Here is a 27,110-nt window from a genome sequence, read left to right on the forward strand (position 1 = left end):
TATAAATGACTTGTAAATTCTCAAATATTGGTCTACATAAAATTATTTACGTTATATATCTCAAAAATGTGAACCACCACCATTGACTTGTCATCAGGCATAATTTAATACATTTAGCAAGAATGGAAATAAACTCCTATTATTGGGGTGCTAGAAGTCAGCATGTATATTGCAAATATAATTCCAAAAGAATCATTTCTAAAATCACGAAATATAACTGATTCATATTATTCATAATTTTAATATTGTTATTATAGCGAAAAATTGGCTTATGTGAATAATTATGATTCTTAAGGCAAAATCTCTTAATTAATAAATCTTCATCTAACGGTGGCTTAATAATAGGCTTTTGGATTACCCAAGAAAATCTTTTAATCCATACAGAGTGAATGGATGTTTAAAAACCATAAATATTATGAAATAGTTCGTTCTTGGAAAAGTTTCAATATATGCAAAAACAATAATATAAAGCAACCTAACTCGTATAAACTTCATCTGAAAAACTGATTTAAACATTTGCTGATGATCAACAAGTATCAGCATCTAATATAAATCTAATCATATCTAGGACAAATCCTTAACACCATAGATTGGAACATGGGCACAACACTAATTAGAATGAGAATTAACGAAACAAGACTAGACAGAAAATTTAGAAAGATAAGTGCCCTTAAAAATAATAAAAGATAAAATCGTATCAGAATCTGACACTGTGAAGTATCTCCAGGATATCTCTTGGATAAGAAATTGAATTGGATTCATATAAGAAAAAAATGCTAACAGCTATAAAAAAGTATTTTTTCTGTTTTAACAGAACTATCACACTTCTTCATACCGAGATGGCGAAAAAAAGTTGAATCTTTATATTGGTTATTAGGCCTTTGATCTAAATCGTTCCTAGAAAATGAGCTGCTTCTATAAAAATATCTCATCAAACCGCGCCAGTAACTTTTAATATTAATTTATAAAAGGTAATTTTAATTTATTAATGCAAACATTCTTATGCAAAGTAAATAGTGAAGAAACTACATTCATAATATCAATAAACTGTGCAAAATTAATACTGGTAATGTGTTAATTATTATTACTATCACCTACCTCTTGATTCTGGATAGAACCAGCAGCAAATAAAACATTTTCTTTGAAAATCTCCACATCTTTCGCCCATATTTAGTCTGCCTCTGAAAAAGAATCAATATCATTAATATCTACCTAATTATATGACAGAAACAGTTAATTGAAGTTAAAATTGCCTAATTATACAAACAAACAATCCACTTGCAACATATAACAACGTAATTAGTTAACTTCCAGATTCCAAGATTGATTTATCTGGATTCCAGTTTAATATAAATAACATGCTTCTGCTAATTTTACCAAAGTTTATGTCAAGGTTTTACATTTAAAAGATCAATTTAAAATAATAAGTACCTTATACCGTATTGTAGTTATTATGTGGATTATTAGCGCCTCATTATTTATTTCAACAAAATTTATGATTTCGGACCAATTATATAAGTTTAAATTATTTAAATAATGGAATTTGGCAATGCATAAATGCTCGAGGCATGAAGTGGGTTTTAAAAGTATTGATCTTGGATAATAATTGTATTATTAATTTATTTAAGCCGTTCTGGAGCTACTCTGTGCTATCAAAAAAATATATATAAATAAATAAAACTGCTTTTGTTGCTTTTTAAAGCAAAAAAATATACAATTTGTTTCGTGAAATCTCCATTAAAGTAAATTAAATTAACATTCGCTGATGCAACACAGTAATATTATAATTAACTAGTGATGCAAGGCATAGTGCCTTAAGGTAATCATCATTTTTGACTACCAAATGGCTTTTTTTCATTTTTCTTTTCTTCCATAACCACTGGTTATATCATCCCAAAATTTTAGCCGTCAATACAAGTAAGATTTATTCCAATCTGCTCCGTGCTCTCAAAAACAAAACCAAATAGACAATTTTTGAACTTTTTGCTCGAAAAGACACATCAATAGAAATCGAATGGTTTTGAATCACTCAAATCGGTTGATCTGTGCTCTCGAAAACGTCACAAAAAGTGTATCCGCACATACATACACATACACACACATACATCCATTTTTTTTAAAGAAATACCAAAACCTTTGGAACAAAAAAATATATGAAAAAAATTCATTTCGATCCTCCGGGAAGTTGAAATAAAGCACTTATTCGCGTGTGAAAATTGTTTATATATTTTTTTTATATTCGAAGTGACTTAGAATTAAATATAAAATTGATTCTATCATCACAAGAATAATGTATTGCTTTAGGTATATTTAATTAAAAAGCATTTTAATAATTCCGTATTTAATAAGTAATAAGTTGATAACAAGTTATTGAAGTATTTGTATAATATTAATCTTAATTGCATGTATATATAACAAAATATATAACAAAATTTGTATAATAATTATTATAAAATATAATATTTATATAGGTTTTTTCAAGGAAAAAATATTGTGAATTATTCTAAATAATTGTGAATTATTTTTCTAAATTTTTTATCGATTTTTTTAATTCTTAAACTGCAAATCAAAAAAATTATTAATAATAGGTATTGAACAACTCTCTATAATCTATAAGTATGCAATCTATATATGAAGAATAAATTATTTTATAATATAATAATTTACAAACTTTATATTTTAATTAACATAAAAATAATATATATTTTAATTTTGCATAATCCTTGTAATTCAACATAATTTCTTTCAAGTACACCTGATAAAATATAAATTAATATAAATGTGTACTAGATTTGCAAATGTATTGCAAGGTAAATGAGGAAAATAAGGTGCAACTGGATATATATATATATATATATATATATATATATACGAGGTCTGTTCAAAAAGTACCCGGAATTTTCAAAAAAATATTTATTTATTCGTCTACATTAATGTGGTCCCCTTCAAAGTAGTCCCCCCCAGATATAATACACTTATGCCAGCGTTTTTTCCAATTTTCGAAGCACCCTTGATATTCACTTTTTGATATGTCCTTGAGCACTCTCAGCGATTTTCTTCAATCGAGGAAAACCGCCGTCCTTTCATGGGTCTCTTCAACTTTGGGAATAGGAAAAAGTCACACGGAGCCATATCTGGTGAATTTTTGCACTTTGCAACACTTTATTTCATTTTTTACGCAAAATTTAAAACAAATTCTTTGACTTTTCAATTTTTCCATTGTAAAAATCGCCGAGCTCAGAAAAACACGTCGAACCTTAGCGACTACCACAGACAAAGTAAACAGTGAATATAGCTGAAAATTTCATCATACTTTAGGGGCATGTATACCAACACAATAAAAAAAAAATTTTGACAATCAGACACTCCAGACCCGCGAAATTTAATTATTAGTAATTCCGGGTACTTTTTGAACACACCTCGTATATATATCTTTATATATTCATGTATATATAGGGCCACTTACACCTAGTTATGATTTTTCCACTCAATATTTAATTGATTCATAATTTAAATAATATAATTTCTCTTCATTTAAATTTTGTGAATTCGGAAAATTAAAAAAAAATTAGATATATTTTAGTAATTTTGAAATTGTATTATTGAGTATAGGTTAAATTTGTCTATTAAAATTGCAGATATAATAATTATTACACAAGATTAATTTTGTCGCCTTGAAATATTCTGCTTTGGATAATGAAAAAGTAAAATACACAATGGAATTCAATTCATACAGCACCTTCTACAATAGTATTATGTAACCACAATTAGCTTCGACGTGTATTGTAATTAAATTAAATTAATGAAATCAATTAGAATAATTAGATTATTTCAACAATACATTATAAAGCGGTAATTAAAATTATATATATGCTATTGTACCTCCAATTAAAAGAACATTGCAGATTCATTTTGCCCTATGATGAAGTTAAAATTAGGTCAAATTTAAGTCAAATTAAACCAATTAACAATTATTCCTTCAAATATAAAGTACTGTTATGATCTTCGTCTTAAATGATGTCTTAATCCCTCTAAATAAAATTTTAATTTGATCAAGAGTTTCAGTAATTAGAACTCTGGATTAAAATGCTAATAAGCTTTATAAATTAAGCTAAATTTAATGATTTTGATTCTTTTATCCTTACCAATATACATCCATTCTACATTTTTATTACATTTTCAGGATACTAGCTACCAAAGAGTTTATCCAATACAACTCAGTGGAACAATCACAAAAAGGCAATTCAAAAAATCAATCAGATTCCCAAGGATTATAAGGAATGGATTGGCACATACCACGACCAAGTCTGACAATTATACCACATAATACTGATCGAAATCCACAACATAGGACTTTTGGTGATTACTACAATACAGAATATACGATTCCTAAGTATGCACGGTCTTTGCAGAGTGAACCAGTTGGAAGAAGTCGAATTGGTAGTATTCAGGTAAGGAAGAAAAGATAAAACTTAATTCTTTTTTATAATATTTGAACAGTAATCAAAACTTAATAGTCCTTTAAGCTGTTGTGCTGATTTGACTTAATACTAGCCTATTCGACAGATGGCAACCCAAACAGTTGTCACATCTCTGTATGATATATTATTACCACGTATTTTTATTGATGCAGTAATGCCGGGTAAGGACTATTTTCACTTGGAAGCATGTTGCTATCTATATTTCCAAATGAAAATTGATGTCAGTACAGCTTGACAACAGGCTGGTCGAAGTGGAATCGATTTCTGGTTCAAATCAGTCGTTTATCCACGAGAAAGCCCATACTTCAAACTTGCCTCATAAATTCTACGCAAAAAAATACTAGATTTTTTTTTTGAAAAAAGTTTTGATTTCCATCTGAGACCTTCATAAAAAAGCATTAGATTAGACTGTTTGGAAAAATGTTCTGTTTTTCCCAATGAACATGTCTTCATTCTTAGCTTTGTCAAAAAATAGTGCCTAATTGATAGAAGCTTTGGCCTTGTAATCACATATTTCCAGGTTCCATTATCGTTAAGGAAAACCTGATTTTAAGCCAAATATGTTTAGAAGTGAAAATGGTGACTTTGGACACTGCCCCTATACCTCTTAACATACTTTTTATCATAAAGTAAAATATCACAAAGATGAGGACAACCATTACGTTGCCTTTTAATAAACTGTGAACTAGCAAATATACCAAATGTTTTGTTTTGCCCAATAAAGAATGCCAAAAAAATAGTGCCTAAGTGATAGAAGCTTTGGCCTTGTAATCAGATCTTTCCAGATTTAATTACGGTTTACGACAACCTGATTTGAAGCAGTAGTGATAGTGACAGAAAGAACCAAAAATGTTTTCAAGTAAAAATGGTGTCTCTGTGGGCACTGCCGCAAAATCTCATAACATACTTATTATCATACAGTAAAAAAACACAAAGAGATGGACAACCATTATGTTGCCTTTTGATAAACTGGGAAGATAGGAAATATATTACAGCATATTCATAAAAAAGCATTAGACTGTTTTGTTTTGCCCAATGAAGAATGTCTTCCTTTCCAGATCAGTCAAAAAATGGTGCATAATTGATGCTTCTCAGAACAAATGGGTGTGTGTGTATGTATGTATGTTTGGATACAATTCTTCGTCCACGATTTCGGGCGCATCGATCGACCGATTTGAATGATTAAAAAAACTTTCGATTTCTACTAATGGGGAGACGTGCTGGTTAGTTTTTGGCGAAGACAGGTTCAGCCGTTTCGAAGATACGGGACAAAAAGTGCCAAAAATGGTATTTCAGTTTTTGAGGTAACGGAGCGCCCGATTTGAATGATTCAGAAAACAGTTTAGTTGTATTGGCAAAATGAAAAATTGATTAGATTTTTAGAAAAGCAAGTCCATCGGTTTTGGAGATACAGAGAAAAATATTGAAAAAATGATAATCGGCGGTCTAAAATAATCATTAGATATAGGCACATCAAATTATCAGTTATTTTATAGATATTCAAAATATCTTACAAATTTAGTTACAATTTTTCTGGGTTCCGTACCAAAAATTTTATTTTTAAAGTTCACTTATACGGTTCAAACAAATTTCAAAATTTTCGGATTTTTTTTTAACCTCTAGTTTATTAATTATTTTTATTTAATTTTAGAATGACCGAAGATTCAGTGGCACCATCTCTACCTACTTGCCAACCTCCATCGCTACAGAATGGACACAAACAGACTTCGACATCAACTCTACGACAACGTCGAAACAGGAGTTGAATAATTCACAATATTTATCGAAAAACGACAACAATTCAGATGAAAATAGTCTACAACAAATCATCACTCCGAATGGATACGATTTAAATTTTGATTTAAAAAAGGATATTTCAGATTCTGCCTCTGTGGCTAGTTCGACACACTTCACAATGGTCAATGGTAAGTTGAAAATAGAAGTAAATAGAGTTAATGAATTTAAAATTTAAAGTAAATTTACCAGGTGCTGATTTAAGAAAAGTATATTTTTTATTCAAAATATTTGATTTTGCTAAATTTGTGAATCATAAATTTAGAAAATTTATCACAACGGCATGTACTGAGTCTAGGCTCTCGGACTATAGCCAAAACATTTTGGAATATAAAATAAATTTTGAAAAATACTTTTTTTGTATTGTAGATATTTTTCATTGATGTTGCTTGATTATTTGACTTTATTAATAAATATGCAATATATATTATGTGATATGTAGCTTATGTAATATATTTATTTTTATTCAGAAGTTTAATCACATAACTTGTACGACACTCCTTTCATCATTAATAACAGAATTATTTGACTTCTAGAAATTGTTAAAAAAGATATTTATTATTATCATTTTTCTCATATTTTTATATTTTCAGATTCAAGAGATGTAGGCCAAGGATCCTATTTACATCGTTCAAAAAACAATTCAAAATTTCATTCTCTATCATTCCTGTGTATAACTTGTGAGGCATGTCAAGGACATAAATTGACATGTTTGGTCCTTACTATGTCTTTTTTTATACTAACAGGACTTGCTATAGCTATTCTATTTATTGAATGTTTGTATTATCTCATAACTAAACAAAATATAATATCATAACAAATAAGAGAACCTAATAAATTTGTATTCTATTTTCAGATCGAGCAAGGAGGATTCAAGAATAGATAATTTTTCATCAGGAATGTTGTTTTTAATTTGAAATATGTTATTATTTATATAATAGGAAATGTTATGGAAAGTAATAAATACCATTCACGTGCATTTACACATAAAAATATACACATATGTATCACATATTCATGAACAAATACAACTGTTTATATATAATTTTTTTAAATGACTTTATAATTGAATCAATTTATAGTAAATCTAAAAGGGATTACAAGAGCTTTATTGTCTAGCCAGAGCGATAAAACTTTTGGTTGGTAATAATAATAATTAATAATAATTTCTACGGGCCCTGTGAGAGAGAACATATTGACCAAAATAGTTGCTGTCAGACAATAATAGCTAAAACAGCACACTTTATAAAAAGTTATTACTGAAAATGAAACTTGAATGTTATGCCTAAATGCAATTTGATCAAAAATTTTATTTAAAAAAGAAATACTGGATAAAATTGTATTTCATAGAATTTGAAATTCGCTTAAAAATGGCACCAGATTCCAAATTTGTACTAAGTATACTTTTTAAATGCTTCCAAATGGTACGGGATTCTGAACTTGTCAATATTATTCTCTAAATTTATAAAATCTTTTAAAAAAATTGAAGTCGAATCTTTTAAGAATTGTTAAAACAATTTAATGAAAAATTTAAAATAAAAAAATCCTTGCAAATTAATATTATTTTCTCAAATAAGAAAATAATATTACGTACATCTTAGCTACATGCAAAGCAATATATTTTTTTAAAATACTCGATAAAGTTTGAAAATATGTAAGTAAATCTTAATAACTTTACACAGAATGTTTGCACGAATTCAAATTTTAAGTCAGAAAATTTCATTTATTAAGAAAAAGTAAATATGGACCTTGTAAAATATCCACGAAACGTTAACAATTTTATGTTTTATGTTTACATACTAACAAGTGTATTTTTGACCAACTTCTAAGGATACATTATTATATCAATATAATGCAAATTAATCATTCAAAGGGTTGAACTAAAAACAGAAAAATTGCATCAAAATATGTGCACTTACATCAATATGTTGAAGGTCTGGTTCACCTATTTGATTTATTTAAATCAACAACTTATTGTCACAGAAGATTTTTGCAGACAAAAATGTACTGTGACCATGTACATATACATGGTAGTGCAATCACTTTTCTCACTCTTGTTTGAAAACTATCAATCAAAATAAATAAAAAAAAAACATATTTGCTGTATATTACTTAGTACCAGAGAGCAACTGTTTTCGCCTAATAAGGTATTATCGACGTCGCCCGAAAAAGATACTTCGACACCGGCACGAGAGGCAACCGTCTACAATTCTGACTGCACCGCAGGCGCTCGAAAAGTGTAGAACCGGGGAGAAAACGGTAATAAATTTTGGAATTATTTAGTTTGAAAAAGAAGCAATAAACTAATGTTCATAGATCTTTGGCCAACAAATGATGAATATGAACCCAGTGAAAAATATTAATTATTCTCTAATGCTCATTTTGAGCATCCCGAGAGGTGATAGGGACAAGACTATTCAATTTTGAAAATTTCGCCCCAACATACTATAAATAGAGAATTATCGTAGATAAATATAAATATGAGATTTCGTAGATAATTTTTAACTTATCTGCGAGAAAAGTCTATAAAGCCAAACTATGGCGAATCTATGAGATAATGGATAAATGTACTTTTGGAAAATAACGTTTTTGCCAAACAGATTTTAATATTATATATAATATTGCATGCCGTTCAATTAAGAACAAATATTCTATGTAATTAAAGCTAAAAAAACGATTTAAAATTTATGTAAGATATAAAATAGTAAGAATTTTCACTTTAAACATATGATTGTTATTCAAATTGTATAATATCAAATGTTGAAAACTTAAGGCTTGGTATTTTTTTTATTTTCAAGAATTTGGTTTAAATATGAGAACAAATTTTAAACCTGAACATATCAAATGTTGATAGAGGGCGTATAGGTATAATCTTTAAGATGTAGAATATATTTAAATATAGGGACCGATTCTGCCGCATAATAGACCAATGTTATGGCTAATCAAAAACACACCGTGAGTGTGCGATAGCAGAAAATTTAAAAACTTCAAAATATTTTGAGAAGTAGTTAAGTAAGTTGTGATAAATAAATGACCTCTATAGCCATAGTTTTCAGTATAAATATCTAAAGACGACATACATATTCTCTCATCACCTTGACTACTTGGCTACTCTTTCTTCCTTAATGGCGTAACGCGGATTATGATGTCATATAGGAAGAAAAACATTGACTGTTATTTAACTACAGTAATACTACATCGAAGATTGTGAATACTGTGATATAGACTATGATATAGCTATTGAAGTCATCCAAATATTTTTTATAACAATTCAGTAATTTACAAATTGTTATAAATATATATTCCTATCAAAGTATTTTATATCTATTAAATATAATAGCTTTTATCTAGTCTGTATTTCTAATATGTATTTTAAATCTTATATATAAAAATAAATCGCAAAATTTGTTGGTAAGCGCATAACTCAACAACGCCTGGACCAATTTGGTCAATTCTTTTTTTAAAATGTTGGTTGAAGTCCAAGGATGGTTCTTACGGCAACACAAAATCGAATAATTACCAGAAAAACCCCAAAAACAGCCCTTTTCTTTTTCACATACAAACGTTAGTATTTTCATATTTTTACCATCGGATACGAAATATTTACTCAAGTTAATGGAACGTTTTGGGTCTAATTTTTTTTACTGTGCTCCAAATCGTATGAAATTTTGAAATTAGGTTTATCTTACTCTCAAGTTCGCAAATGAAAATAATTTAGACTCCTTTGCCATTTCCCGGGGGGATGATATGCCTCTCAGTCAACATTTTTCAAAAAAGCAAATACTCATCATTTTATTTAAAGCAGTTGTACATTTAAGATCCATATGGGTGGATGTATATACATTTCGGTATAGACTGCAGTGTAAAGAAACATAATAATTTTTTTTTGAATTGTAAACATAAGTACAGGACAACGTCTGTCGGGTCATTTAGTTGATAAATAAAACAACTACAAACGTAAAGATTTTAGAAACATTTAAACTTTAATAACTTTCTTATTTTACGAAGAAAAGTTTATGTTTTTGCCAAAGAGTCCGCTTTGCCAATTTTACGTTATATCGACGTTTCAAGCCATTTAAACCGTTTTACACCAAAATTAGAAAAATTATGTGGTTGAAATTATGTGATTTTTTCTCAAAGCCTATTTCAAAATCTTAAAAACCCTTAGTTGAAACTCAATAAGATCTCGTGTTGAAAATTTTTGTGGGACAATCGGCCAATCCGTTTTTATGATTAGCAGATAAGTGCAAAGCTAGCAACGACGTTACTTCGTAGTTAATAGTTAAAAAATGTTGATGATTTTAATGAAACTCTGCATAACGATAGAGCACAAATCTTTACTGGTTATCAAAATAGTTTAATTATAGAAAATCATTAAATTTTCGAATGATTATCTCATGTAAATTGAAAAAAGATGCAACATTTAACCGTAGCAATGTGAAAAGTTGCTAAATATCGTCGATTCGCTTTTTGCTGATTTAGTCGATTATTTAGATTTCAATGATCATTTAACTTGCCTGATGGAAAATTGCCACTTATACCTAGTTCATATCACAATTTATCTTGTGACAATTAAACCATAATGGGTGTGTAGTGGAAGTGAACACCATCGCCTTAACCTTAAACAAAAAACTGATAACGGTTCGTCAAATCGTGTAATCCAAAATGGATTTTACTTGGTCATCATTCAGAAGTCCCAAAGTCAGTCACCATTATGATATAACTTAATTGAATCCACACATGTACAAATAATGCGTTTGCATTAAACATTTATAAATATATGCACGAAGTCCAGACAGTTATGTTTTGCGTTTTGAATTTCATTAAATGTCGGATTGAAATTCTATGGAAGCAACTTGTGTGAACGCCAGACACTCTATGGCATTTTTTTAGGAATTTGTATTTATGTAAGTCGTAAAGTTGTGAAGGAATAGATTAATAGAATTGAAATAGGAATAATATTTAAATGGAAATGGAATTATGAGAAGCAGTTGTCTTTAGTAAGAGATTTTCTGGCTGTCTACATCCTTACTATTGAGATCAACAAATATTGAAAATGGTATTCACTAATTTTGTCTACCTATTTTTGGCAAAAATATTGACTTTTTGTGACTTAAATGCTTTTGTATTAAAAAAATAATCTCTGTCAGTCGATGTTATTTATACGAAAAAAACGTAATTTTCAATTGAATTCAATAGTTGAAGTTTTCAGAGTGGAGGAAGCTCTAGCTAGAAGAAGACCATCATGCATTTTTAAAAAAAGCTCAAAATGCAACCTTAGCATGCTTGCTCCCAACATCAATTTTATATATTTTTATATTTTTTATATATTTGTATATTTTTTTAATTTCTTATACTGCTTATGCTAAGACCATAAATGAATCACAAAGACAGGACATCAAATAGGATATTAAAAAATTTGGAACTTTTGAATTGTAGACGTCGGTACAGGACAACGTCTGTTGGGTCATCTAGTATATATGTATATATATATATATATATATATATATATATATATGTATTATACTTCTATCTATTAATAACTTGTTATTATCTAATCATGTATTAAAACTTTATTTGAGTACTTCATACTCGTACAATCTAATGGTGTAATGAACATTGTGCGAATATGATGCAACAAACAACTATACATATTTAATTATATATGTATATATATATATATATATATATATATATATTAGAATACTTTGTGTTTTTCATATATTTAACAATAGACTTTCGACAATAAACCTATGCATGAGCAAGTAGTCCAATACCTATTAAAGTATTGTTCAAATCAAAAGAATTTATTTTAATAAATAAAATATTATATAATATGTACACAATGATTTGTGCAAAATGAATTCGCAAAGGATAAATTATATACTTGATAAAAAAGTGTAATATTTCCAAATAAGGTAAACCATTGTTATTCTTTGGCAACAAAAAAAAATTGAAACCAGAACAACATGTTTCTAAACTGAACTATTATAATTTCTATAACTATGTTATTTCGAGGTTTATAAATTTAAAAATATTTCGTATAATCTTTCTTTAGACCAATATATTTCTTTCAAAAATAATTTTGACGATTTTCCAAGCTTTCATTGGATATTTCACTGACTAATTGTCCAGAAGAACAGGTTGAAATCCTACTAGTACAATGTTATTTACCTGATTTGTTTGCTTATATATACAGTAGAACCGATTTGATTATATTTGGTAGTAATAAATGTTTTCATAAAATTTCATATTCATTGATAACGTATTACGAAACGAAGAATATTGAAAGTTAATAAATTGTTTGTAAAACAAATTATGAATAAATTGAATAGGACTTCCTTTGGCTCATATGTAAGGGCTTGGGCATTGAATCCATCGAGTTTGAGGGTCTCTATCCACCTTGGACGTCCTTATATCAAACAGTAGTATTATTTGTTACCATTAGAAAATAAGAATTTAAGTGAAAATAGTCCTTCTCCAGTATACGAGTATTCCCAATATTAAATGTTGTTAGACTAACAAACACCTCTTAGAATTGTTAAGTTCGATTGCTGTCCAAACCAAAAATTGAGTAGAAAAGTATAACAATACAAGAGTTGTAGTATTTTACTCAGTAATTCGTTCATTTATTTTATTGATAAAATATATCAGTACCCTCAGTGTATAATTCCATCTACTAATTGGCTATATATTTAATATATGGTATATCGTATCGAATATCTGCTTTCCCAAATATATTTCATTTGTGCACTTACGAAGTGTTGAATAATTCAGAATAGAATTTCACAAATTACCATTTCAAATTGTATAGAAATCATCTCATTTGACAAGATTTCAGATAAAGTACTAAAGATATACGATTGCGTCAACAACTAATTTACAACACAATTTAAAAAGACTTACTTTACATTTCAATGTGATGTTATATTATGAATTCTTCTATATTCTTATTAGAATATTCTATATTATTCATATTGGAATTAATGTCAAGAAATTTTAAATAATGAATTATTAAATTATTGATACAATTACAATAAATAAACTTTTTGCTTTTTTAACTTGAAAATCTATCATGCTGAGTTTTTTAACCAATTTCGAAATTTTAATCAATTTGCCAATAAATACAATCTGATTAAAAAATTCTGGTATGCTTCAAAATTTTAATCATAATACTCTGTTTCTTATAGAAATAGTATTTCCCAAACAATATTTCCTGCTTTAACTCTAGAAACATATAAACCTATCTTTTTAGTTTTGTAACTAATTTTGTAATATTAATCTCGATTTGCCAATAAATCCAATCTAAGTGTCATTAGGAGATTATTGTTTTCAATTTATATCATGAATCGAAAATTTTGCTATGTATAAATTTTGGCCAAATTGTTATTTTTCCAAATATTATTGTTTAATCTATTTTCTTTTTGATTAACCCTACAGGCATAGAAATATATCTTCTTAAGTTCAACCAAAATTGAAATTTTGTTCAATTTGCTATTAAATTCGATAAAAATATGATAAGATACACATTTAACTTTTGCTAAATTGTAAATTAAAAATTCTGGTATGAATCGAAAATTTAGAAATAAACGCTCTTTCTGTTCCTCAGTATTTTCCAAATACTATTTCTGGATTTTGAGCTATTTTTCGCTTGTTTTAATCTAGAGACATAAAAATGTATCTTGTTCAGTTTTGAAAAATATTTTGTGGTTTTTTAATGCATTTAAAATACTATGTAAGAAAATCATAGTATTTAAACACTGCTATATCGTGATTAGAAAATTGTGGTATAAACCAAAAATTTTGATCGAAAGGCTACTTTCTTTTCTTTATAGTACAGTCAAAATATTTTTTCATCTGCTTCCTGATTGCTATTTTAACTCAGGAGATATAGAAATCTATTCTTTTTAGTTTTGTAATACATTTTGTAACTTTAATCAATTCGCCAATGAATACAATACAATGGCACCTGTATCAAGTTGTTCTAATGAAATTGTCAAAAATGTCACGTTCCATTCTAACGGCGAACAAGTGTTAGATTTGAAAACAAAAACTTCTTATTACATTGAGTTCTATATAGATAAACACAAAGGTTATAGACCTTGATGATTCGATTTATTTAGCAGTCTATATAATGGGAAAATAAGTGCAAAATTGATCGTCAACTTTTTAGCCAAAAATTTGATTTTATAAATTCAAAAATTGTTTGAAAGATATTAGTTGGCAATCGCTCTACCTAGTTTTTGGTCAAGATTGGTAGTGTAAGTAATTGTTGAAAGTGTTGAAAAAATTGATGAAACTTTATTGAACGATATATTTCATGGTTGATACTAACATATTAAAATATTACAGGCCGATAAAAAGTGGTTTTTTAACAAAAACATGAAAGTTTGGAATATTGAATTACGTCAAAATTATTCTCAAATTCAGAAGTTGCTAAATGTCAATTATTAGCAATTAAGTCAAATACATATATATATACCAATCAAACAGCTTTTACCATACGATTATTATAATCAGTTTCTAACTGGTACAATGCTTTAATATTAAAGTCAATAAAACTTTTTAATTGATGAATACAAAGTAAATTTCATAAAATTCCTACCTTTAGTTTAGACATCAAAACAATTCTCCAAAACTACACTCCACTTTGCAATAAGCCAGATTTGTGTTTATATTCACTACAAAAATATTAAATACAATACTATAAATTAATAATTATAACAATAAGACTAATATATAAGTCCAAAAACATATTATTATTATTAAATATTCAATTTAACTGCGACAATTTAATCACGTCCGACATTTTGATTCAAGTGTCAATTCGGTTTAACGCATTCTTCATAGTTGTGTTTGCAGGTGTACCAACATCCTGCGCATTTTTGCAAGCAAACGTTAATCAATTTTTTATATATTCGTATTATATTAATATAATATATTATAAATAATTACTATAAGAACATCTGTAAAACAATCTAAATGCCACTAACTGAAAATATTAATATTTTAAAAGTGGACTTTAATATTTAAAATTTATATTTGTGAAGTTGGCGTTAATGTCCGCCATTTTTTATTTGATTTGACGTTTCGTTTACAACAATTTTAAATGTGATTTTTGTGTGGACATGTTAATTTACGTATAATTAATAAATAAACCATAACAATGTGTTTATAATATTTAGTTTTATGTGTTATCAACAGGTAAATGTTCAAAGTAATTGTAAAGGTGAAATATTTGATACGAGGTAAGATGTTAATTGTTAATTAATTTAAAACTATTTATGTTTTTAAGTATCCATGAGTGACATTTTTCTAAAAGCTATTTACAGAAACTAATCTTAATGACTCAACTATTTAACACCTAGTCCATTACTTATATGTAAGTATATGATATATACATATATACTTATATATGCATATGCGTATATATATATCAGGAAGTTCTTGCAATTTGCACTAAGGCAATATGCCACTCACACCTAGTTAAATACATAATAGCTTGCATAATTATTTCAAGAAATAATGTTGATAACTATCTGAGACGTTTTTATGAATAAGTACTCTTTTACAAAGTCTGATACGATCTAGCAAGATTTCCAATTAATTTTATGTGCACTTAAATTTGACCTTAATCTGAGGTCGTATTAAACTCAGAAATTGCGCGAATATAAATTAATTTAAAATTTATTATAATATTCATAAGTAGATTGTAGAAAATAAACAAACTTATAAGGTCTGAGTGAAAAGATTATAGAAATTGTAAATGTTTTTAACTACAAATATGTGTGGGCATACACATATATAAATATATGTAGATATAGGGTGCTCCATGATGCAACACTCATGAGACCGAGGTGGTTAGTTTGAATCCCGCTCTGGACTACCTAACATCGTGTAGCAATAATATCCATTTTTACTTGAAAATATAGATCAAAAATATGTTTCAGAAATAGCCTAGGCACTACGGTGTATAATGGCAATAGGAAATCTCTCACACTATTCTTCCCTGAATCGAGTTGGAGTTTAACTCAGTACACCCTAAATTTACCTATTTGGGACTTAGACTCAAAACTGACCTGGAAATATCACATACAAAGGTAAAGACAACAACTCGAAGAGTCTCGTAGAAAACTTCACTGGCAGTTGAACAGAAAATCCAAATTTACATCATGGAATAAGTTGATACAGTTTAAAGTTATTTTAAAGCCAATATGGTCATACGGAATTCAACTGTGGGGAACATCAAAGAAATCAAACACCACAATCCAAAATAAACTCCTGAAAGAAATAGTAATGTACCAAATTGGCTCATACATAGAAACCTCGATATTAATACAGTACATGAGGAATTCCTGATCCATGGTAACAATTATAAAAAGAGACTCGTAAACCATCCAAAATCATGGGTAAAACACCTCCTAAGGGTCCACAGGAATAAAATACATATAACAGCAGAATAGGATTCTATCATACTCGGACGCCCAATCAATGGATTGGCATCCGATTTAGACATTCTATAAAGGACTAGTCAAAAAATTTGCTGATATTTAATTATGTAATCGGAGCAAATATATATGAAAATAAAAAAAACCTTAGTAAAGTAAGAAATATTTTGGATTTGTAAAAATAGAAAATGCAGAATTCATCTGCATGGAAGGTAATGCGGAAGAAGTAACCAGGATTAGAAGGTAACCATCGTGGCTTTTTCAACATTCATCAGTAGTCCAGTCAGTTAAGCTTAAATTAGGTAAGAATCTCGGAATTTGAGATACCCAGCTGTAAGTCTGTAAATACTCAAAATTGATACCCTGAAGTTGTCTCAAAACCTACATATGGTAGGGTGTCAATACTATATGTAGGTTTTAAGACAACTTTAGGGTGTCAATATACAGACTTACAGCTGGGTTTCTCAAATTCCGAGGTAAGCTTACTATAATGACTGGACTACAGTGCATATTGGTAATCAGGATAAACAATAGATCATTTGTATTTGATGATTCTGTTTAATAATAAAAATAACTTCATGGTTTGTACAATGTAAGCAATTACAATTTATGTATATGTACATGTGTGTGTATGTGTGTATGTGTGTGTTTGTATGTATTTCGATGTTCTGTTCCTCTCCATGTGCATACATACACGTAGCCACGTGCATATCACAGTTATCTAAATGTGATTTGTCGTACAAAGACAGGATGTGCCATAGACAACTCACACATGGCATTTTATTACGTTACGTTAGGAACATTCTGCCTTCCTACGGTTTGAACAAAACGAATCGAACCATACGCAACAACGATAGGCAATAGGCACTTTTCTCCACAAACCATTATTGTCGATTGTTAACGATTGCCATTTTGAAATAGTTGCAATATTTGCTATATATAGGAATGGGATTGATAGATTTGAAATTATAATAGTAACCAGTGCCTTTTTGGTATCGGGAACTAGAACATTTTAGTCGTCTATATGATTTTTATATAGTATTCTTCTGCCAACTCCTTGAAATTTAATAATATTTATTGTTCACGTAGGTAGATAACACTGCCTGATAAAAATGATAATTTTGTTTTTTGTCTCGATCTTTTTTTTCTAAATCTACTCAGAATTGTACTCTGATTTCAAATATACCTTAAGTATTTGATGACTTAAATCAGAGGTTCGACATTTGACAAATACCAAAAATCAAAGTCGAACTGCGTAAAGAGGAGCATTTAAAACCCTTCACAATAGAATTGCACAATCAATGAAACTACAAACATGTACCAAAATTGCATAGTGTAGTTACGTTAATGCTCAGAAACAAAAAGGAATGATATAATTTTAACCCTTTCCACTTGGATTCCGCCTCGCCGGCGGCAAAATTCATATAAATGCCGGAATTCGCAAGTGGACTGTTTCTACTGTATGGTAAGTATCAATGGAACAAATTCATGCAATAGAAGAAAATGGTCAAACAGTCATATACCCCACGTCCCCAATGATCTTGGGGTATACTTAAGATTAGCTACAAGACGTATATCCATACTAATGATGAAGAACCTAGGACATCAACATCGACATCTTCTGCCTACCATGTAATGCACCAACGTTAAAATAGAAGACAGGAAGAGTTAAAAACTTATATATTCGATAATTCCCAAAGAAGCCAACTCATAATAAATCTACTGTTTCTGAGTTCTATGCAGAAAATCCAGGAGAAAACCAGGTAGTCAATTAGGTTGGTCGTGACAAATTTTCTAGGAAACCAAAAATTCAGTAACTTTATTGAGTTTGTCGACTGTCTAATCAATTTGAAAGATCTTAGAAGCAACATGAGCATCCAAATTTATAACCGGCACTCTCATTTAGAACGGTTTTTGGAAAATTTTGGAGATGTTAGCCAAGAGCACGGGAAAAGAATCTACCAAGACATCAGGACTATGGTGGAGCAACGTCAAAGAAGGTGGGACTCTCACATGATGGGTGAGAATTGTTGGAGCTTACCTTTGAAGGAATAAAATAAAATGTGAGTTATTTTTTTACTGTATTTTAAGGTGAAACTAGCACTTTTTTATATCTAAAAAACTAGAGCAAAGTGCTGTTACTTTTTCTCTGAATCAGTAATAAGATTCGATCTGAGTATCTACAATTAAGGTCGTGACTACTGCCTACAGTATCCTAGTTTTGAAGAGTTTTCACAAAAAAAAACTAAAAAACATTGACAATAAAATTTAAATTATATGTTTAATTTTTAAAACTTATTTGTCTTCTGGAAAAGCAATAGATTGGATTTGACAAAAAAATAGGATTTAGGAATGCTGTCTGTCTTTAAGAATAAAATAATTTTGCAGAGTAAATACCGCCGTTGTTATTTTTTTTTTTGATATTACTTTATACACAATGTCTTCGAGGGTAAAATAGAAGGAACAAAAGGAATGGAAAGAAGAAGAATGCAGGCGATTGACGACTTACGCGAGAAGAGAAAATACAGCGAACTGAAAGCCCAAGATCAAGAAGCATGAAAGCAGAAGTTTGGAAACGAAAATACATGAAATAAAAAAATGGGAAGGGGAATAGTGGTGATAGGATGATGGGTAAGGGTATCATTTGTTTGTGGTGGCTCTCACATCATGGACCTGCCTTCGGGCAGATTACAATTTATTATTTATTTACTTTATACACATTGGTGACAAATAGTATGCAACTATTTTTGCATGTCCAAAAAAACATATTAGTATGTATGTATTAAAAACGATAAACACCGTCATTTAAAGCAAAGTCTAGATCAGTGACAATTTTCACACCAAATATGCTTAATATTCAGAAAAATCAAATCAAATAATAAAATCACAAAAAACATATCAATCTTCACAACCCACTACCATAAAACATCTTATCTGACGCATCTTCAAATTTGTTTAAATACACTTTTCAAGAAAAAAAAGATAGATATTTATGATATCATTGATTGATCATTACTCAAATATATGCAAATATGGACACGATTGTACAAAATAGGAAAAAGGACAACCTCATCTCAACCATTGAGTTGCCGTCCAGTACAAATATATAAGAACAAGAATATGACAACCATCAAGTTACCTTCTAGCAAACATATGTCAAAAGTAGAACAGATCAACCATTGGGGTTTTATTCTAATAGCCAATAAACATTTTAGTTTATTTATTGATGGTGGATCAATTATCTAGTAATATATAATTACCAAATATTTAATTGGTTTTAAAGTTTACAAATATTAGTTGTAAAAAATCCGTGATAATTATCCCATTCGATTCAATTAACGCTGTTTAAATTACTAAATTACTTAAAGCAAATAATGAAGAAACTCATATCTTGTATATTTTATCAAAATTACATAATCCGTTGCAGAAGCTGTCGACAGTAGAGTTTAATTCGAGATTTATAAAATGCATAACCTGTGACCTTTTGTCAATGGATATGGATAGATATATGTTATTTATGGAATGTGTTAAACAGAATGCTAATTGTAAAAGATTCTTACTGCGAAATCGATGATTCATATTCAAGTTGTCTTTGTTACAGTTATTCATGTTCAGTTTTGCTACTATGCTTAGTTTGCGAAACAAAGACAGGGTTGAACAAAGGTAATAACTATAATTCGAAAATACATAAAATAGTAGAATTGCCCTGTCCAATTTAGTTTTTTGAAGTCATTTAAAACCTCTTGAAGAAAACGTTAAAAGACGTTTGAAAAGTTTAATAATCCATGATACATAACGTTTATAGAACGTGAGAAATTTTTTTAGAATCTTTTGGATCTTGAAAATGAGTTTCATAAATCTAAATTATCTGGTTACAAAATTTGTGGTAACATTTTTTTGTGAGTATGAATTAATATTCGAAAAAGAAATAGTTTTAAAAGACATTTTTTTGCTGATTTTGGTCCTGTAAAATGATGATTTTTAGCAATTTTTGTGGTTTGGCCTTCTGAAGTTATTGGAGATTGGTCTTACATTTGGACGCGATTAGGGAATTGTAAAGGATTTTTGTAAAGAATTTTTCAAAATTTAACGTGTACATTTGGGTCAATGCACGGGACATCAGAAATCATTTTAGAGGTATGGTTTCTTCAGCAAAGTATCTTATATTGATCCCTAGTATTCAAAAAGCATATGTGACTAAGCGATTACAAGTGTCATATATTTGGACGCGATTAGGCCACTCTAAATGGGGCAAAACAGATTTTTTCAAAATTTAACCTGTAACTTTGAATCAATGCACGGGACATCAGAAATCATCTTAGAGGTATGGTTTCTTCAGCAAAGTATCTTATTTTGAGCCCTAGTATCAAAAAATCATATTTGCCTAAGCGACTCATATAAATCGACCCGCCCTAATATATATAGAATAGTATATATAGTATACATATATAGAATAATATAGAATTGTTTTTTATCAATTTGGAACCATTTGAGCCCCTGGCAGCAAAGAAATTAGAAAATGACCATTTTAAGGACCACTCTAATATATATATATATATATATATATATATATACATATCTTATATATAAAATTCTTCTGTAATGATGTATAAATTGATACTCCTCCTGAACGATTATTTGGATTTTGACAAATCTTTCTGAAGTTTGTTAAGGGAGTTTTTTAGATTGTTGTGATTATAGAAATATAGTTATACTGTAGAAAAAAATAGAAAAAATTACAATATATATATATATATATATATATATATTCATATGACCCATAACCATAACGATTATTGCCACAGATCCGCAACAAACAATATCTGGCCCCGGGTCACTTTCGGGCTCCAGGGTGGGCCTATGAATTTTGCAAGAAGTCTATAGGTATAGAATGTAAAATTTTTTTTATTTAAAACTAGTAGACTAAGGTCACTTAGAACAACTTGTCATTGATTTTATATATGAATCACACGGCAAATCAAATATACATAAACAAAGTTTATTGTAAAATACTAGTCATAAATTATAATTGGATGAAAATAATACTGAAAGTGATCGTAAAATAACTTTGCAAAAATATTTCTTGTTAGTCTGGAATAAATACCGTTTTTAGTTGGATCTAAATTTTATTACCGAATTAATTACCAATTATCCAAAGTATTATTTTAGCACTTTCGAATAATATTTCATATATATCTAACAATCATGCTGTTAACTTCAAACATTTTCTTATTTATTTATATATTTCTAGTTTTTCCTCAAGTGTTTTAGGTTTTTGTACTATTGCAAAACAATATTTTATTTTTGTTTATTTTGTTTCGGTTCTTGGATTAACTCGTGTGAACCCTCAATTCACTCTTGTATTTATATGGTCAAATATTTTATTTCAGAAATTCATTTAAATATTTTATTTTTATTGGAACATTTATTGCATAATGTTTCATTTATTTATGAAAAATAAACAAACTCTTAAATATTATTACTACATTTCAGAATAAATGTTTATTTCAAATCTAACTGATTTTTTAAAATGCAGTTTGTGTAATTTTTTTTTTTGGCTGATATGAATGAAATTTTATTTACACTAATATTTTCAATGTATTCTAATCAAAGCAAGCTTATCAGATTACTATAGAAAATCCACATACAAGTGCTCATTTATTTCTAGATATGACCTAAAGCCATAGGCCTTATACAGCACAAGTTTTAGTATGCTTTTGTCACGAATAATTTTGAGTTGTATATGATCATCAAATTTACCAAATTTTCAAATATGTTTTTATGCCATTTATATTCCTTTATGAAATGGAGTATTCGACCAATGTTGCAAAATTAGATTATTCAAAATAATCCACCCCAATCCATCCAAATTTCATGACACACACACACATATATATATATATATATATATATATATATATATATGTCTGTTTGTGTGTCTTTAAATATAGTGATATTATTTCTATGTGTATAAATAGTTTCAACACGAATAAATACATTAAAGTCTGTCACAAGAGAGCAAACGCATCCAAATGAGTTGGCAAGCTAAATGTTAGAAAATGACAAAACACACATAGCCTCAAAACATTTGAAATCCAGTCGTTTTGCTGATCGTGTTATAATAATCGGAATATCTAAACGATCGTTTAATGATTTATTATAAAAAATTATGGGCAATTATTGCTTTCTTTGACGTCTACGTAATTTATTACAACATTGCGGAGCGTTATGAATAAAACTTTGTACAGGTTCTAGTATCTGGTTACCAAAATTATTAAAGATCTTCAGGTAAAAATACTAAAATTCTATGTTAAAATAAGCTCGTTATATTTTTTATAGCTTTTTTGATTTTGCCTAATATTGAAATTAATTTTAACCTTAGTATACCTTGAATATATTTTTGTAATAAAAAGTTATACAAAAAGTGCACCAAGCGTCATGTTATTGGGAAAAGCACAAAAGCTTATTGATTTTTTTTTTGAAATCATTCGTATCACACGTGAATCTGAATCAATTTACAGTAACAAAAAAAATTTAATATGATTAATAAGTATGATACTTATTTATAAAAGCTCAAAAAGCTCCAATATCAAGCTCACCAAAAATTGAGTGCTGGAGACTTCAATGATGCAATAGACAACGAACTCAGGGCATATAAAATAAATACTGGTGTCAAAAAGTACTATTATTTAAATTAGATCAAATTATTAGATTTAATCAAATATAATAGATTTATATTGTATACGTGTTAATATTCTAAAGGAAAAATCGTATTTTTTATGAGCAAAAGGTAAAATGGGGTTTGAAATTTATCGTTATCGGAAAATTATTAGATATATATCTTTATGGGTTCGAAAAATGGGCGTATATATCTTTCATGATGTCTTGAAATAATTAAAAAGATTTTAAATTTATCCAAGTATTCATTTAAGTTCTTTCAAAGTCACGACCCAAAACTTCCAGCTAACGGAACCCAGGGCTTTTCTAATTGTTTGAAGTCCTTAAATTCTAGAATTTTAGTTGGTCCTTCAAGTTAATAAAAAAGACGTCCATTAACGATGTGAGACTTAAAAGTATAGGGTAGAGGTTGACAAAAAATCATAAAAATCACATGTATTTATTTTTCACCTGAATTTATAAATTTTCAAAAAAAAAAATTACATTTTAGATGAAAAAGAGCGGTAATTTTAAAAATCACCACGTATCAAGAAAGAAGAGATACTGGCCAAAAATCTTTAAAATTCGATCTCTAAAATATATCTAATGAGATCCTTAGGGTTCCTAAAAGGTATTCCATTTCTATGGCGTAAAGGCCTTACGACCTCCTTTTAAGAGCTCTCAAATCATTTCTTTTAAATAAACTAAAACGATTTTTGATATCTTCATAAATGCATTTTTTTATGTTCATTCGTCTTAAATAACTTAATCCATGTTAATCGTATTATATCTTACTGCATCTATTAATTCTATTAATCTTATCTACTAATTTTGAATTTTATTAATCTTCTATTAATTTTGAATTCTAGAAGATTGCTTAGAATCACTTTATGATCAGATCGATTTGTCTGTATATTTAAATATATATAGATAATCTATATTAAACAGTTTTCAATAATAAATACTCCAATAATTTGATTGTATATTATTAAATTAAGTTATTTATTCGATTTCTCCGATCTAAATCGGACAAGATGCATATCCGAAGTTTAACAATGATTACGTATTTATTTGTGTTACAATAATTTCTGTCTATGTTCAATAGTGCGTTGAAAATATATTCTTATACTTATAATATAATAATCATTTAACCAATCATGTATAAAATCCGGTTTTTATGTTCATACTCTGTGATAAACAATTATAACACGAAACGTATTAAAAATATTTAAAACTTTAATACACAAACTATTTGTAAAAGATACCTTTCATTTCAGTTTATTCACCTCAACTTTCTTGGTTAAACTTTTAACCAAACCTATAGGTATAATTATGGTGACAATTCTCTTTTATAAATAATAGTAATAATAGAAAATAATTTTTGCTTAATTTCTGTCGGCGTGTGCGTATTTGAGAATGTACCTAATTATTATTTTAATTTTATCCCAAAGTTTTGTGTTTATTGTTTTTATAAAAACAATGTTTGGTTTTTTTGTGTTCCTGTAATATATAAAATAGTTCAACAATCTAATTTTTTTACTTCGACAATTTGGCTGAATCGAAATCTCAAAAATATGTTTCAAAGTCGAACAAAAATGCATTTTAGTTACATATAGTTATTAGAGCTGGATTAGAATCATCAACGTGTCAAATATCCCATTGAACATATTTTCTAAGAGATTTAATTCTGTGAAGAAAAAATCTTAAAAGGCCTAGCATGAAAAAAAATAGTAAAAGCTTATTTAGATAAATTATTTTAAGTCACCATGTAACATGTTGCAATAAAACTAGTAAATTGTAGATTAATTACTAATTTGAAATAAATTTAATTCATTAATTTCATAGATTTAATTCATTTAAAACACAGAATATTTAATCCATCCAAAGTAAAGTCAATGCCTGTAATCATATAGAAAATAAATTTAATATAATTGTGGGAGACATTATGCATTGAAAATATTTTTAATTGACGTTATTATTGTTAATTTGTAATATATACCAATTAAAGGTAAAAATTATAATAAGATAGTATAATTTATATTATACTAAATAGTAAATTTATTCCAATACACATGTAACTGCCACTCCACCACAATCGCTCAAGAGCACCTGTGAATCACAAGAACCACAGGTGAGAGGTTCAAATTCGTAAAATCATTCTAATGTTTCTTGAATCATTCAAATCGGTTGATCCGTGCTCTCGAAATCGTCGACAAAAAATTGTATCCGAACATATGTACACACATGCATACATACACACACATACATAAATTTTTACTAACAATAAGGTATGCCAAAATGATCAGAAACCTTTAAAACGCAAAGTTATTTATAAATTATCATTTTCGATTTTTTTGCGATTACTATAACTTACAAAACGGAAAGTTATACATATACACTAGTTATATATAGTTATATATAACTAGTATTGTTCGGACGTATTTTCGTTTTTTTATATTGGCCATGAAGGTGACAATCTTCAGGGCATTGAACTTTCACACAGGATGGTTGCTACCCCTGATGGGGTAGCGGAGAGTTTAATGAAACTGATTGTTCACTTCTAAAAGTAAATTCCACTTAACAACATGTTTAATAAATAATATATATATATATATATAATATATATATATATATATATATATATATACACTATATGAGTTATATATATATACACTAATATAACTGAGACAAATTTAAATCTGATAATGAAGTTATGTTATTAAACTGACCAACCATCCTGGTATGACCGGGACAGTCCCGGATTTCCACCTTGTGTCCCGAGTTTTTCTAAAAGCAATATTTGTCCCGGGTTTAAATTTTTTGTTCCGGATTGTCCCGGGTTTTGACTTGCCTGTAATAAGTGCTAATTATTTTTAAATAATTATGAAGAAAATTGAACAAAATTGTATAAGTTTGAAAGTTAAAAAATATATGTAATAGACGGATTTTTATAGCATTCTTAAATAGTGGTAAAAATAAAACGATTTCTTTAAATATATTAATTTATATTAATGTTGCTTGATTCGCGATCTGGAGGCAAGAGGATTTATTCTAGATAGATTTTAACATAAATATAAAAATGGCGGATATATGGAGATGGTGGGAGAAAAACACCATTACCAACATCACAAATAATAATGTGTCCCGCCATTGTGAATTACAAACGTATATATATACATATAACATTAGATTTAACATCATAACATGTCATTACATAAAAGGTGACAAACAATTTTGTCAAAATAGTATTTGTTATTTTAAAATCACATTAAATATTTCAGAAATCAACTTCCATCCCCCGTTCCGGATTAAAAATATATGGTCACCTTATGTTATACAATTGGCAATAATTGGAAAAATACAAATACAATTGGCAATAAAATAAAAAAATATATTTATCTCAATATTGTTGGTATTATGATAATATCATCATTATTTGCGTGTGTAAATTTTAAACGCCTAATATTAAAATTAAGCGAGCATAGCTCACTTCTATATAGGATCAAATCCCATTATTGAAATAAATAATATAGTTAATTTAAAATTAAATAGAATTTGATTTGTTGAGTAGAATTTGAATAAAAAATTAGAAGAAGAAAAGCAAAATCAGAATTTATGAAGATCAGATTTAGAAGTAAAGCGTAGAATGAAAAAATCAGTCGTAAAGAGCAAAAACATAGAATATGATATAAATAAAAAGAAGGTGTGGGTGACAGATAATTAGAGGGCT

The 27,110-nt window shown here is 28.2% G+C and overlaps 2 protein-coding genes across 2 annotated transcripts in view; one reads left to right on the plus strand and one right to left on the minus strand.

Moving 5' to 3' along the window:
* LOC113382767 (vitamin K-dependent protein C-like) overlaps positions 1-1,167 on the minus strand; it is a 57,719-nt gene extending 56,552 nt beyond the window's left edge. Inside the window, exon 1 of the mRNA XM_026620997.1 lies at positions 1,099-1,167. The gene's annotated coding sequence lies outside the window, so the exon portion shown is untranslated. The remainder of the gene's footprint in view (positions 1-1,098) is intronic.
* LOC113382768 overlaps positions 1-27,110 on the plus strand; it is a 62,600-nt gene that overhangs the window by 32,319 nt on the left and 3,171 nt on the right. The window lies entirely within an intron of this gene.

Source organism: Ctenocephalides felis, unplaced genomic scaffold (assembly GCF_003426905.1).
Source record: "Ctenocephalides felis isolate EL2017-DRISC unplaced genomic scaffold, ASM342690v1 CF-g0.4_SCAFFOLD_03570, whole genome shotgun sequence".
In the NCBI taxonomy this organism is placed as follows: Eukaryota; Metazoa; Arthropoda; class Insecta; order Siphonaptera; family Pulicidae; genus Ctenocephalides; species Ctenocephalides felis.